The following is a 12,640-nucleotide window of genomic DNA, read 5'->3' as shown; positions in this document are numbered from 1 at the left end:
AACCAAAACATTTGTGGAATGGAATAAAGATCTTTCGAAATTCATATGGAATGGCAAGAAACCCAGAATTAAATATGCAACGATGACAGACAAAAAAGATAGAGGTGGCTTCGGCCTCCCAAATCTTAAACTTTACTTCGAAGCCAGCGCATTGTCTTGGATAAAGGATTGGTGTAACCTAAAGCGAGAACCTATTTTAAATTTAGAAAGTTTTGATTTGAGGCGGGGATGGCATGTGTACGTATGGTATGATAAGAAACAAATAGAAAAAAATTGGAAATCATTTCATCCGATCTTCCCTAATAAAAATCTGGGAAAAATATAAAAGATTTATGTACGATAAGACCCCACTATGGATATCACCGATAGAAGAAAACAACAGGAAACTCTTAGGCTGGACTGAATGGCCAACTTATAAAGAAATTTTATATAAGAAAAATGGCAGCTTTCAGATAAAATCTTTGGAAGAAATTAAAAGAAAATATAGAAATTGAACTTGGTTACAATATGCCCAAATAAAACAAAAAATTTTGATGGACAATAAAACTGGCTTCTGTACAACTGAAAACTTTTGGGATAAGATTCTCCAAAACGACAAGAAAGAAATAACTAAAATATATGATAGACTATTAGGTTGGACGAATGTAACAGAAGAAGTCAAAAACTGCATGGTAAAATGGGCCAAAAAGATTGGTAGATCAATAATGATTGAGGAGTGGGAAATATTATGGAAAAAGAAATTAAAGTAAACTTATGCATGGGATTTAAAGGAGAATTGGCTAAAATCGTTCCACAGGTGGTATATTATACCGAAAAAATTAGGGGAAATGTACAAAGGAACTCAAAACTCCTGTTGGAAATGTAAGAGTCACATTGGATCATATTTCCACACTTGGTGGTCATGCACTGAAACAAGGAAATATTGGAAGATGATACACGTAGAGTCTCAAAAATATTAAAGAAAAACTTCCCGATTAAACCAGAATACTACTTATTAGGACTGACAGATTCGTAAGCAAATTTTGACTCAAATGAAGATAAACTTTTTATATATATCAGTACAGCAGCAAGGATTACTTATGCGAAGCATTGGAAACTACAAGATGTTCCAACCAAGGAAGAATGGCAAGGAAAAATTGAAGATATTAGAGACATGGACGAATTAACATTTCTTTTAAGAGCTCATAGAGAACATTCAACAAACAAGACTGACTGGAATCTATTCAGTAGGCTTGAGCGATCCATGAAAAAATTGATTCTAAACTCGTTTCAAAAGCTGGGGGTGCCAGCGTTTCGTTTCTGATGTCATTTCCGAATTTTGCCCCCCAAAAAATTCGAAATTAACGAAAATTCGTTATTTTCGAAATTAATTCGTTAATGGCGGACGCGCATGCGCAGTGGCCAAAAAAAACAGCACGAGGGGAGATTTTACAGGACTCTCCCGCCCTCATTTTTTGAGTGATCTTCTTCAAACTTGGTACAGTGGTAGAACACATTTAACACTGATAGCTCACCAAAATTTGGAACGTTTCCCTTATCCTCTGATTTTTGGCGAATTTTCATAGCTTTTATAATAAACCATTTTTTAATAATTGCAGAAATCTGTTCCTGGTTTGAAAGTCTTATTTCCTGTTAAATTGGGTTGTCTTTACTGTGAAAGTCATTGTTCTACTTCAGAAACTTTGTTTTTGTGGCTGAAACTTTGTTAAATTGGTGTGTGTGTGATATATACTGTATATATATATATATATATATATATATATATATATATAGTCCCTGCATATGTGTGTGTGTGTGTGTGTGTGTGTGTGTATATATAGGTAAAGGTAAAGGTATCCCTTGACGTTAAGTTCAGTCATGTCTGACTCTGGGGGTTGGTGCTCATCTCCATTTCTAAGCCCAAGAGCCAGTGTTGTCCATAGACACCTCCAAGGTCATGTGGCCGGCATGACTACATGGAGTGCCATTACCTTCCCGCCAGAGCGGTACCTATTGATCTACTCACATTGGCATGTTTTCAAGCTGCTAGGTTGGCAGAAGCTGGAGCTAACAGCGGGCACTCACTCTGCTCCCGGGATTTGAACCTGGGACCTTTCGGTCTGCAAGTTCAGCAGCTCAGTGCTTTAACACACTTCGCCATCGGGGCTCATGTATACATAATATACATACACATACACACAATGTGGAGAATATGTGGAAAGGTAGATAGATAAGTTGGGAGCCACAGCGAAGGCACCTTCCTGGGAGCAAGGTCTAATAATAATAATAATAATAATAATAATAATAATAATAATAATAATAAATCCCTTACAATATCCAAGATGGCTCACTGCTACAGAATCTTGGGAGGTTTAGTTTGGTATGGTACCATTATTGGCAGAGAAAGCTAAGCTGTAGGAGTTGAAATCCAATCATTTATCCTCCCTATAGAATCAATTTTATATGCATTTTTAGCTACAGAAAAGCTAAAATCAGGACAGTAAAAGAACAACACCCAGAAAATGGGAATTCCAGACAGGAAACAATCAGGGCCAGCTAATACCTCCCAACAAAGGATTCCCCCAGGTAGGAAGCAGCCAGGCTTTGAAGCTGCAAGGCTATTCAATGCTAATCAAGGTGACCAATTGCAACATTCACACTTGCCTCCCACAGACAAGAGTTCTTTCTCCCACCCTGGACCTTCCACAGATATATAAACCCCACTTGCCTAGCTTCGCACAGACGTCAAAACCTCTGAGTATGTCTGCCACAGATGTGGGTGAAACGTCAGGAGAGAATGCTTCTGGCACATGGCCATAGAGCCCGGAATACATACCACAACAGTGTGATCCCGGCCATGAAAGCTTTCGACAACACAACCACAGTATCCATTCAAGTTCATATAGTGTTGTATGGAGACCTGTATTGGGGGGAGGGAGGGTGCGAATCTGGGCCCCTGGGAGTCGTAGTCCTCCCTCCCTCCCTCCCCGGGAGCAGCCGAGGACGGGCCTGGCCCACACCCCCTCACATCCCGGGCCTCTTCCTCCTCACCGCCGGGCCCCGCGCCAGCCTCCATCTCTGCGTGTCTCTGTCTCTCTCAGTCTCTCCATTCCCGGCTCCATCCACCGCCTTCCCGCCTCACAGAGAGACACCAGGCCTGAGCTGAGGCGAGGCGGCGGCAGCCATTTCCCCCCTCCGTCTTCCTCCTCCTCCTCGGCCTCCTTCCCCCTCGCCCCCTCCCATTGGCTGAGCCCGTGATGCCCCTTTTGCTGAGGGGCAAAAGGAAAGGGCCTGAATGGTGGGAGTTTGGGTGATTTGCAAAAGCTTTTTTTCCTAACGAAAAAAACGACGACATAACAAAAAACGGCCTCTCGCGGTTCGAAACCGCGATATCCAGACGTGTGGACAATCAAGGCCGTATATTGCTTCAAAACAAACGAAAGTAACGAATTAATAACGGGTAACGGGGAAATCGAATTATTTGAGCAAGCCTACTATTCAGAGAGTATATGGCAATTAGCAATATTTAATTTTTGGAAATTGTCAAAACAATTAGAAGACACCAGTTCAACCAGGACTAAAATAAATTACAATACAATTTGATAGGCCCCCATAAGGGACGAATGAAAGTACAAATATGTTTTTATGTTTTTAAGATGTTTGTGGATAGTGTGTGTGCTTTTTTCTCTCTCTCTCTTTCTTCTTTTTCTTTTTTTCATGTAAAAAAGGTCTTGTTGTAATGTGATGTTGAAAAAATCAATAAAAATATTATTTTAAAAAAAGACTTTAGCTAAATAATAAACTGACCAATAATCTACAAAGGAAAACATTAATTTACTACATCAGTCTTATATAAATAGAGTCTTTTTATAAAACAGAGAAATACACATTGCAAAATTTTAATTAGGTAGAATCATGTTTCTGTATTTTAAAAATAACACTATGAAACACAACTTTTGTTCTTGGATTATAAATGTCATTTCCTAATTGGTTCTATCATAAAAACATGGAAAGTTTTTCAATGAATATCTCATCAAGTCTCAACCAATTCAACATAGTTTATAGCAGCCAAAAATGTAGTGTCTGGAATATAACAACTACTTTCAAAGTAAGTACTGTACAATTAAACAGGAAATAACACTTGCAAATCAGGAACAGATTTTTATTCAAATTTTGTTACATAGTGTAGTTGTATAAAAAAATTAAAATGACTTGCTGGATAATGCCATTATTGTTCTCATTTTTAGATTCAGATTAAATAATGTGTATCTGCTTTCTTACTATCCATGAAAGAGGAACTGGGATGGGAGAGAAATGGTTCAGTACTGTTCAAAGCATAGATTGTATTTTCTAAATAATATGCTAACAAACTCTCAGACAGTAGGATTAGAATAGAAATTATCCTCAGGCAATAATGTTTGTACATTACTTTTATATCACAAACCATCAGCACGTTTTATTTAAGTCCTGCTAGTCTGTTGTATAAATTGTTTGTAGACAAATTTTACATTTTACCCCTTTTAATTTGCTTTTAGAAACTATACATGGGAAGCACTTTGTACAAGTATAACAAAACTACCCATAGCTTTTCTCACATTTAGAGATAATCTGTTGCATTCATCTCTATTCTTCTACATGCTACTCTAGTGTTCCATAATTGTGAAGGCTGGCCTCCCAGTTGTTTTTATTTCTCAGACACATTCCCTTTTTCATTTACTACCTTTGTAAAACTCATCAACTCATAGAAGTTCAAAACAGGGTTTTGGCAAAAGCTGCTTCTATAAATGAAGGGGTCACAATAGTAGGATACCATTCAAATTCATCAGATTCATGAAAAAGAAGGAAAGTTCCCATGTGTTCTCTCTGAAGGACTGAGACTGGATCTATATCCCAGGATCTGATCCCAGATTATCTGGCATATAATCCAGTTCAAAGCAGATAATATGGGATTAGATCCTGGGATATAGGGCAGTGTAGATCCAGCCTGAATGTCCAGTCACAGCAGGTAAGGAGAGGAAGAAGTTGTAGTTGTATCAGAGAAGGAAACTCCTATCAGGTGAATAGAGCTCAAATTTGCAGAATGGTTCCTTCAGTCCAAAATATGTTTGTACCAGCAGCAGACAAAATGAATTTGGACTCAACAACCATTGCAAAATCATAATTTGAGGGCTACAACTAAAATATTCCATGTAAAATTCTAGTCTTCTTTAAAAACGGATCTAGCTATGAATATGATCAGGCCTTATAAACTGGGAAGAAAAGTACAGTTTTACTTCATGAATATGAGCAGTACAAAAGGAGTTGTATCCAGACTTAGTCATAGTTGGAAAGGACAGTTGAAATCAATGGGAATCAGAATGGCCACAATTAGCTTATGTCCCATTAACTTTAAAGGGACTGCTCTGAGCCTGAGTAAACCCAAGCCAATTTATTTTCATTTTATGTTATCTGAAGTGTATTAAAAGTATCTGTAATACCTATTTGCTAGGTCTACATTATTCCTGTTTGTTAGTTTAATACATGAAAAAATGTTATAGTATAGTAATTTGTAACCATTTATTCTAATTCAGAAGTTATCATTTCACACCAAAATCAATGCCTATGAAACTTATTTTTTGAAGTAATGGTCCCAGAATTCTCCAGTAAGAATGACTGGAGCTGTAATCCAGGTTTTTTCCCCTCAAAGTCTGGCACAGTGAGTGTGCAAATAAGTTACTGTAAGATTATTTTTCTCCACAAGTCATATATATTCAAGCATGAGCTGGTCTCCCAACCTGTGACTACTGCAGACAGGGATACAATATCTACCTATTGTTTTTCCATACAGTATTATTTCAATTTTTCTGGGTCTTCTAATGGACAGATAAGAATGCAAGTCTTTTCTCATGCAGATGTACCCTGAGAACTCCACCACTCCATTTCATGAGAGCAGTTAATAGTCATACCTTTTTTTAAAAAAGGCACGTGCCAGCAGTGCTCTTGATGCTCTCTATAATAAATCAGGGCATCAATTACCATTTTTGTAGAAAGGGTGCTTTTCTAAACTAGAGTTTTATATTTTAATATATAGTGGAAGCTTATATAGTCACAAGCGATCACTTAATTGATCTTATTCGATTATATCACTTGCTTGAGAATTGTGTTATCAAGGGCAAATTTTAAATCTATTGTTCAATATAACCAAAAATTGCTCAATTCAAGCTAGGTCTCACCTTCAGAACAGTACACATACAAGGTGGGATAATGCTGCTTTCTCTGAACAGTTGGAACATTCAATCAAATTAAGCAAAGCTTTTTCAGTTTGTATTCACTTTATATTACACCAACGTGGAGCAACAAAGACAATAATTGAGGGAAGGCATATGAGACAAACTTCTCCCTTCAAATATTTAGGTGAATGTGCAAGTGTTACCTGGCCCGTTACAGGCTGATTCTGTTCTCTAGCAGTGTCCCGTGATAGTTGTCATCAGAGGAGAAGCCAGCAAGACAGCAACTAGCAGGTCTATTAAAAACAAAAACAGAGAAAAGGTCACAGACACATAATTCCTTTACTTTGAAAAAAATGCATGTAAACTTGTTTTTGAGAAATACAATATGGCTATTCATTTGAACTTGGACACTTTCTTTTCTTTTCAGACCAAAAATTTTAGTCCTCATGCCTTTTTGTCATTTCAGAACCAATTTCTAGCTGGCTATCATATTTCTGTTTTGGAAATTAGAGTTTGGCTATGACTATGAATAGTGGGTTTCAGGGTCATATTGTCTCTTGGCAAATGACATTGTCATTTGGTTAATTGTAAATAGTTAATGTTAAATAATGACTAATAATTTTATTTAAACAGCACAGTATGCCGTGCATTACCTGTCATATATATTATGAGGTTCAAAGATTTTGCTATTTTTTCACATTCATACTTCAATAAGGCAGAGCGGGAACCATAAGAAGGGAACTTGACCTGGACAAGGCCACTCAACTTTTTTATCCACTGATGACAAAAATGCAACAACATGCTACCACTGGCCTTAAACATCAAACCAAATAGTAATTCATAGGCTCCATACATGAAAACCCAAGCATTATCATGAGCTCCATTTCCAACCTATTTTATGTAGGATATTAGTAATAATGAGTTAACCCTATAGTGGGTTATCAGCTTACAAGTAACATATCTCCACAGTTAGGCAAGCATTTCTAAGCTCCAATTACAAATGCTTAATTCACTCTTGTTTCCAAGTCCCATTGCATTAATTTCCTATGAAAGCAAATTGATGCTCAAAATTTTACTACACTTTTCTCATTTATAGAGCAAGGAATGCCAAACAACAAACTTGGATTCAGAACAGAAGAGGATATAGGGGTCATATTGCAAATATACAATGAATAATGGAATGTATCAAACTGAAAGGTTTCTTAGAAGATTAGAAGAAAATCAACCTGTGCTTTGCAGATTATAGCAAAGCCTTTTATTGTGTAAATATTTTATTGTCCTGTTGCATGACCTCTAATTAGGGCAAGAGGATATTAATTTATATGCAGAATATATCAGATGGAAAACTGGGTTATACTCAGAAGAAGAAGACATATAAAATGGAAGAAGGAAAATCAGCAATTTAAGATGTGCAGAGGATACCAAACTTTTAGCAGGAAATAACAAAAGACTTAGAACTACTACTGAGGAAAGTTGAGGAAGAAACTGCATAATCTGAGCTACAGTTGAATGTTAAGAAAACAACAGATGATATAGGTAACTTTAAAGCAGATAGTAGAAACAACAAAATTGTAAAATGTTTTCTGTACTTTGGGTCAATCATAAATGAAAATAAAGACTGTAGCCAAGAAATCAGAAGACTAGGACTTGAAAGGGCAATTATGAAGGAATTAGATAAAATCCTCAAGTGTAAAGATACATTGTTGAAGACTAGTGTCAGGATCATCCAGGATGTTATATTTCTGATTTCCATATATAACTGTGAAAGCTGGACACTAAGGAAAGCTGAGAGGAAGAAAATCAATTCATTTAAAATGCGGTCCTGGAAGAGAGTTTTTGTTTTGTTTTGTTTTGTTTTGTTTCGTGTCAGGAGTCGCTTCTGGTGTGAGAGAATTGGCCGTCTGCAAGGACGTTGCCCAGGGGACGCCCGGATGTTTTGATGTTTTTACCATCCTTGTGGGAGGCTTCTCTCATGTACCCGCATGGAGCTGGAGCTGATAGAGGAAGCTCATCTGCGCTCTCCCCAGATGGGATTCGAACCTGGCAGCCTTCAGGTCAGCAACCCAACCTTCAGGTTACAAGGCTTTACCCCATTACGCCACTGGGGGCTCCTTAGGAAGAGAGTTCTACAGATACAATAGACTTCTAAAACCACCAATAAATTGCTCCTAGAGCAAATCAACCCTGAACTCCTACTAGAAAGTAGAAACCAAAATGGCTAAACTGAGGCTGTTGTACTTGGAACATGTCATAAGATGCCAGTCACCATAAAATATAATAAAGTGGAAGGCAGTAGGAAAAGAAGAAAACTGTGGTTACAGGGAATAAACTCAGCCCTCACTCTGCAGAACTTGGTCTAGATTGCTGGTAAGAGAATGTCTTGCAGGTCGGTCAGTCACAGAGTTAATAGAACTGAAGTCAATTTGACTGTAATTAACAACAAAAACAAATCCTATCTATTTAAAATTAAATATGTTAACCACATGTTAAAGAATTTAACTGTAGTTGTGTTTCTCTGTAATAATAATTCGACAACACAATAATTCTTTGTTTTTAAGTGGCTCTCATCTGCTTCTGCCATATATCTCTGAAATTCAGGTTAAATACTCTCTTCCCTTGACTACTGCAGCTTCCTTGTGGAATTTATAGTACTCTCTTCTCCATCCTAAAAGTGGATAATTGTGTTTAAAAATTCCATTTAATCCCTGTATCATATATGTTATTTCTTACAGTGCGTAACATTGAAAATATACATCTATACAATCATTTTGTATCTAAAGAGACTCTAAAGTAACTCATTCATACTCGAGTCCAATTTAGGATACCTAAAAATAAATTAAAATCTCAGTGCTAGTTTTCAAACATCACAGGTTTCCTCATCAGATGAAGACATTTTTTAAAAGGAGAGAAGAAGGCAGGGATTGAGAGTGATAGTCGCATAGCTCACATTTTGTTTTCGGAAGGTAAGAGAGGAATTTCTATCTATGGATGTACAAGCTAGGTGATAAAGAAAGCTGAAAGGAAGAAAATCAATTGAAATGAGGTGCTGGATAAATGTTCCATGGAAACTACATACTGCTAAAAAGATAAACCAAGTTATAGCAAATTAAACCTAAGCTCTCCCTAGGAACCAAAATAACTAAACTGGTGCTATCTTGCTTTGGACATATCATAATATGATCTAATTCATAAAAATGATAATTTTAGTAAAGTGGAAGGCAGTAGGAAAAGAGGGATACTTTCTTACAGATGAATTGATTAAATCAAAACACAAATCTGAATTGTAACCTGAGCATTCATAGAGTTGCACGCCTTGAAGTCACCTTCAAGGTAAATAACAGCAATACATGGAAAGAGGTGTAGATCTGTTTCCAAAACTACCTTCTAATAGTCTTGGGTTTATTGAGAAGAAGACAGACAACAGAAGCAGTAATAAGATATAGTTCTCCATTTTGAATACATTTGTTGCTGTTGTTGTTATGTATTTTCAAGTTGACTTAGTGAGAAATGCACAAAAGAGGCCCATTGGCTGGTAGTAACTTGCCTAAAGTCAGTGGATTTCTATGACTGAGCAGAGCTATCCTTAAAATCTCAAACCCATCTTACTTGTAATTGCTAGCTATGAACAGCTTTTAGACAGATCCTGGATTTAATTTCCATACAGGTTCATTATTATGGCCTATTCTACATTGTACTGGCCAATATTGTACAATGCCTAAACTACTATTTTTAGAAATCTAGTGCAGGAAAAAGTAAAAACAGATCAGTTATCACAGTTTATTACTGTACCTACAACAATGTGGCATCTTTATGAGTTTACAGACACACTATGTTGGAATAATGATCTTATTAGGGAACCATAGTAAGAGAAAATAGATGTTTTAGGTAAATGTGGAGTGGAGAAAATATTGCAGGAAGTGTAAAAATTGTACATCAAAAATAATGTCCTGCTGCTGTGATGTATCTGAAATATCTAACACAGTTAAAAGAAATGGTCAGAAGGATGTGCATTTGAGAAAATCCATGGCAGACCAACATCTCTTTCCAAAGGGATAATCATTCTTACAAGATGTCATGCCTTGCAAGGCAAGATGTGGACAGGTGCTGACATCTTCCAAAAATGCCATTTTTAATTCATCTTCTTCTAACACCTAGAAAAATAAAAATCATCATCCTTTAGAAAGATCAGCCTGAGGTCACGGGTGTCGTATTTATTTTAAGAATATTTTCACTGACCAAGTCTAACAAACAAGTACAGGTGTACCGTAGTTAACACAGCAGATGTGTTCTTAGCTGTTACTTCTTTAAAAGAAAATTTAGTACTAAAGGCAAAAAACTGGAAAGAATGAGAATGGGTTCTACATGACAGAAAAAGAAGCGCAGTTCAACATGTTCTAGCAAACTTTTTATTCAAAGCTAATAATATGCACATGTGAAATGAAGCAACTAGGTCATGTAAACTTTGCGTAAGTTTAAAAAATGGAACCTTCTAGTGACCTATTGAAGGATTCCTCCAAAATGCATCCAGCACTGACATTTCCTTCCATAAACCTCCACTTTTTATTATTTCCATTATTTACATTTGGTGACCAAAAATACAGATCTATAACTTGTTTAAATATGCTTGAGGTAGCTGGTGAGGCATGCTTATCTGCTGTCCTTTTCCCTTTAGCTTTGTTGTTCACAAAGAGATCCTGGAAACAACTGCTGTTGTGGCTCCCACAAGTGCTCTAAGAGAGTTCCCTTCCAGACAGAGCCCAAAATACGGCCCCTGACAAACTTTTTTCTGAGGCGTCCAAATGATGCCTCAGATAAAAAAAGGATTGATTTGGGACAAAGCAGGATATACCTGCTTTGTCCCAAATTGATTAGATATCCCTTTAGACCTGGGCCTTCCTGAAAGGCCCAGGTCTAATGCGATATGGGCCCTGTGGGAACAGCCCCTCGGTTAGTTGTGGAACTACAGCCCAATTCACATCCCCACAGCCCAATTCACTTCTTCGTGCTCCATGAGCCCAGAGAAGTGAAGAGGGCACCCACACCCTACCCTACCCACACCCAAGCTCTTAAAATAAGAATAAACTTACCAGGCATCATTAGGCCTCTCTGGCAGGCTTCCTGGTGCATAGAAATGATGTGCCAGGAGGTGGGGGGGAATTGCTCCTGCCCCCCACCTTCTGGAGTATTATTTCTATGCGCCAGGAAGCCTGCCGGAGAGGCCTAATGGTGCCCGGTAAGTTTCTTCTTATTTTAAGGGCTTTGGGGGGGGGATTGGTGGCCCCATGCCCTCCCAGAAGTTACTGTGAGGGTATGGGGACACCAAGGGGGAAAGCCAGTTGTTTTTGGTCGGGTGTGGGGACAACAACGTGGGTGAAAACAGGTTACTTTCACCCATTGTCACCTGCAATAAATTGCTGTCTGTAAGTGCCCTGAGATGAACAAAAAACAAAACACAACCTTGGAAAATATTGACTTTTGTTTTGTTTGTCCAGCTAAAATTAATTATTTTTAGGCACATGACATTACACTCTCATTATAATGACTTTTTGTTTCATCTTTGTGATCTTCCACAATAGATAACAGGTATCTGTTTTGATACATTTTAAAAGAATATAAAAGAAACTTGAAAAGAAACTTTTTGATTTAAGGCTCAAATTTGGAAACACAATTAAAAACTTATCTAATAGAAGAAAGCTATTACACAGGCTTCCTCAGGTGGATAAGGCAAAATGAACTCCCTATACCAGGGACACAATTTATTTAGGCTGTGAAACAAGTATCTTTTGAAATTGCTTTTCATTGACACATTCGAATATAAGGAATAGACTTATGACCTTATCACAAAGGCCAGGTGAAGCATCCCACTTTGCTGGCAAAGAGAGGAGCAGCAAGGCAAATCCGTCATCCCGCACACTGCATGTCTCGCTGTGATACGTCCCCCATCACACATGGGAAACGTCGTCTGAGTGGTGAGGATTCGTACAGGCTCCATTGGAGCCAGCAAAACAAAGGCAGCTCCCATGTTGAGAGGAAAGTGTCATACAATGCTTCCACTGCTCTTGTGGGCGGAGCCTCAGCCGGAAGCCCAGCAACATCGTAGGCTGGGCTGCGTGCCCATCCATTGCCGGACTGGCAGAGAAGCATCCTAGGATGCTTCCCAAGCCCTGTCTGATGAGGTGGTTATTCTACAAGACTTGGTTTATTATGATGTGTTAGAATTCAGTAAAATGTGTGTTTGTGTCTGTGTCTGTGTAATGTATGTAGAATCAAGGTACTATTAAGAAGTTATTAGGTGCTTACTGACATTATTGAAAAATTTGCTCAGACAAAAGCAAGAAATTATACAGTAGAGTCTCACTTATCCAATATAAATGGGCCGGCAGAACTTTGGATAAGCGAATATGGTGGATAATAAGGAGAGATTAAGGAAAAGCCTATTAAACATCAAATTA

The 12,640-nt window shown here is 37.7% G+C and overlaps 1 protein-coding gene across 4 annotated transcripts in view; it reads right to left on the bottom strand.

The window, feature by feature from the left end:
• sox6 (SRY-box transcription factor 6) overlaps window positions 1–12,640 on the bottom strand; it is a 524,097-nt gene that overhangs the window by 396,355 nt on the left and 115,102 nt on the right. For all 4 annotated transcript variants that reach the window (XM_016993151.2, XM_008107320.3, XM_062977163.1 and 1 more), the window contains exon 3: window positions 6,392–6,481. The gene's annotated coding sequence lies outside the window, so the exon portion shown is untranslated. The remainder of the gene's footprint in view (window positions 1–6,391; window positions 6,482–12,640) is intronic.

Source organism: Anolis carolinensis, chromosome 1 (genome assembly GCF_035594765.1).
Source record: "Anolis carolinensis isolate JA03-04 chromosome 1, rAnoCar3.1.pri, whole genome shotgun sequence".
NCBI classification, from domain to species: domain Eukaryota; kingdom Metazoa; phylum Chordata; class Lepidosauria; order Squamata; family Dactyloidae; genus Anolis; species Anolis carolinensis.
Note: the sequence above shows the minus strand (reverse complement) of the source record. Positions and strands in the feature narration are given on the sequence as shown.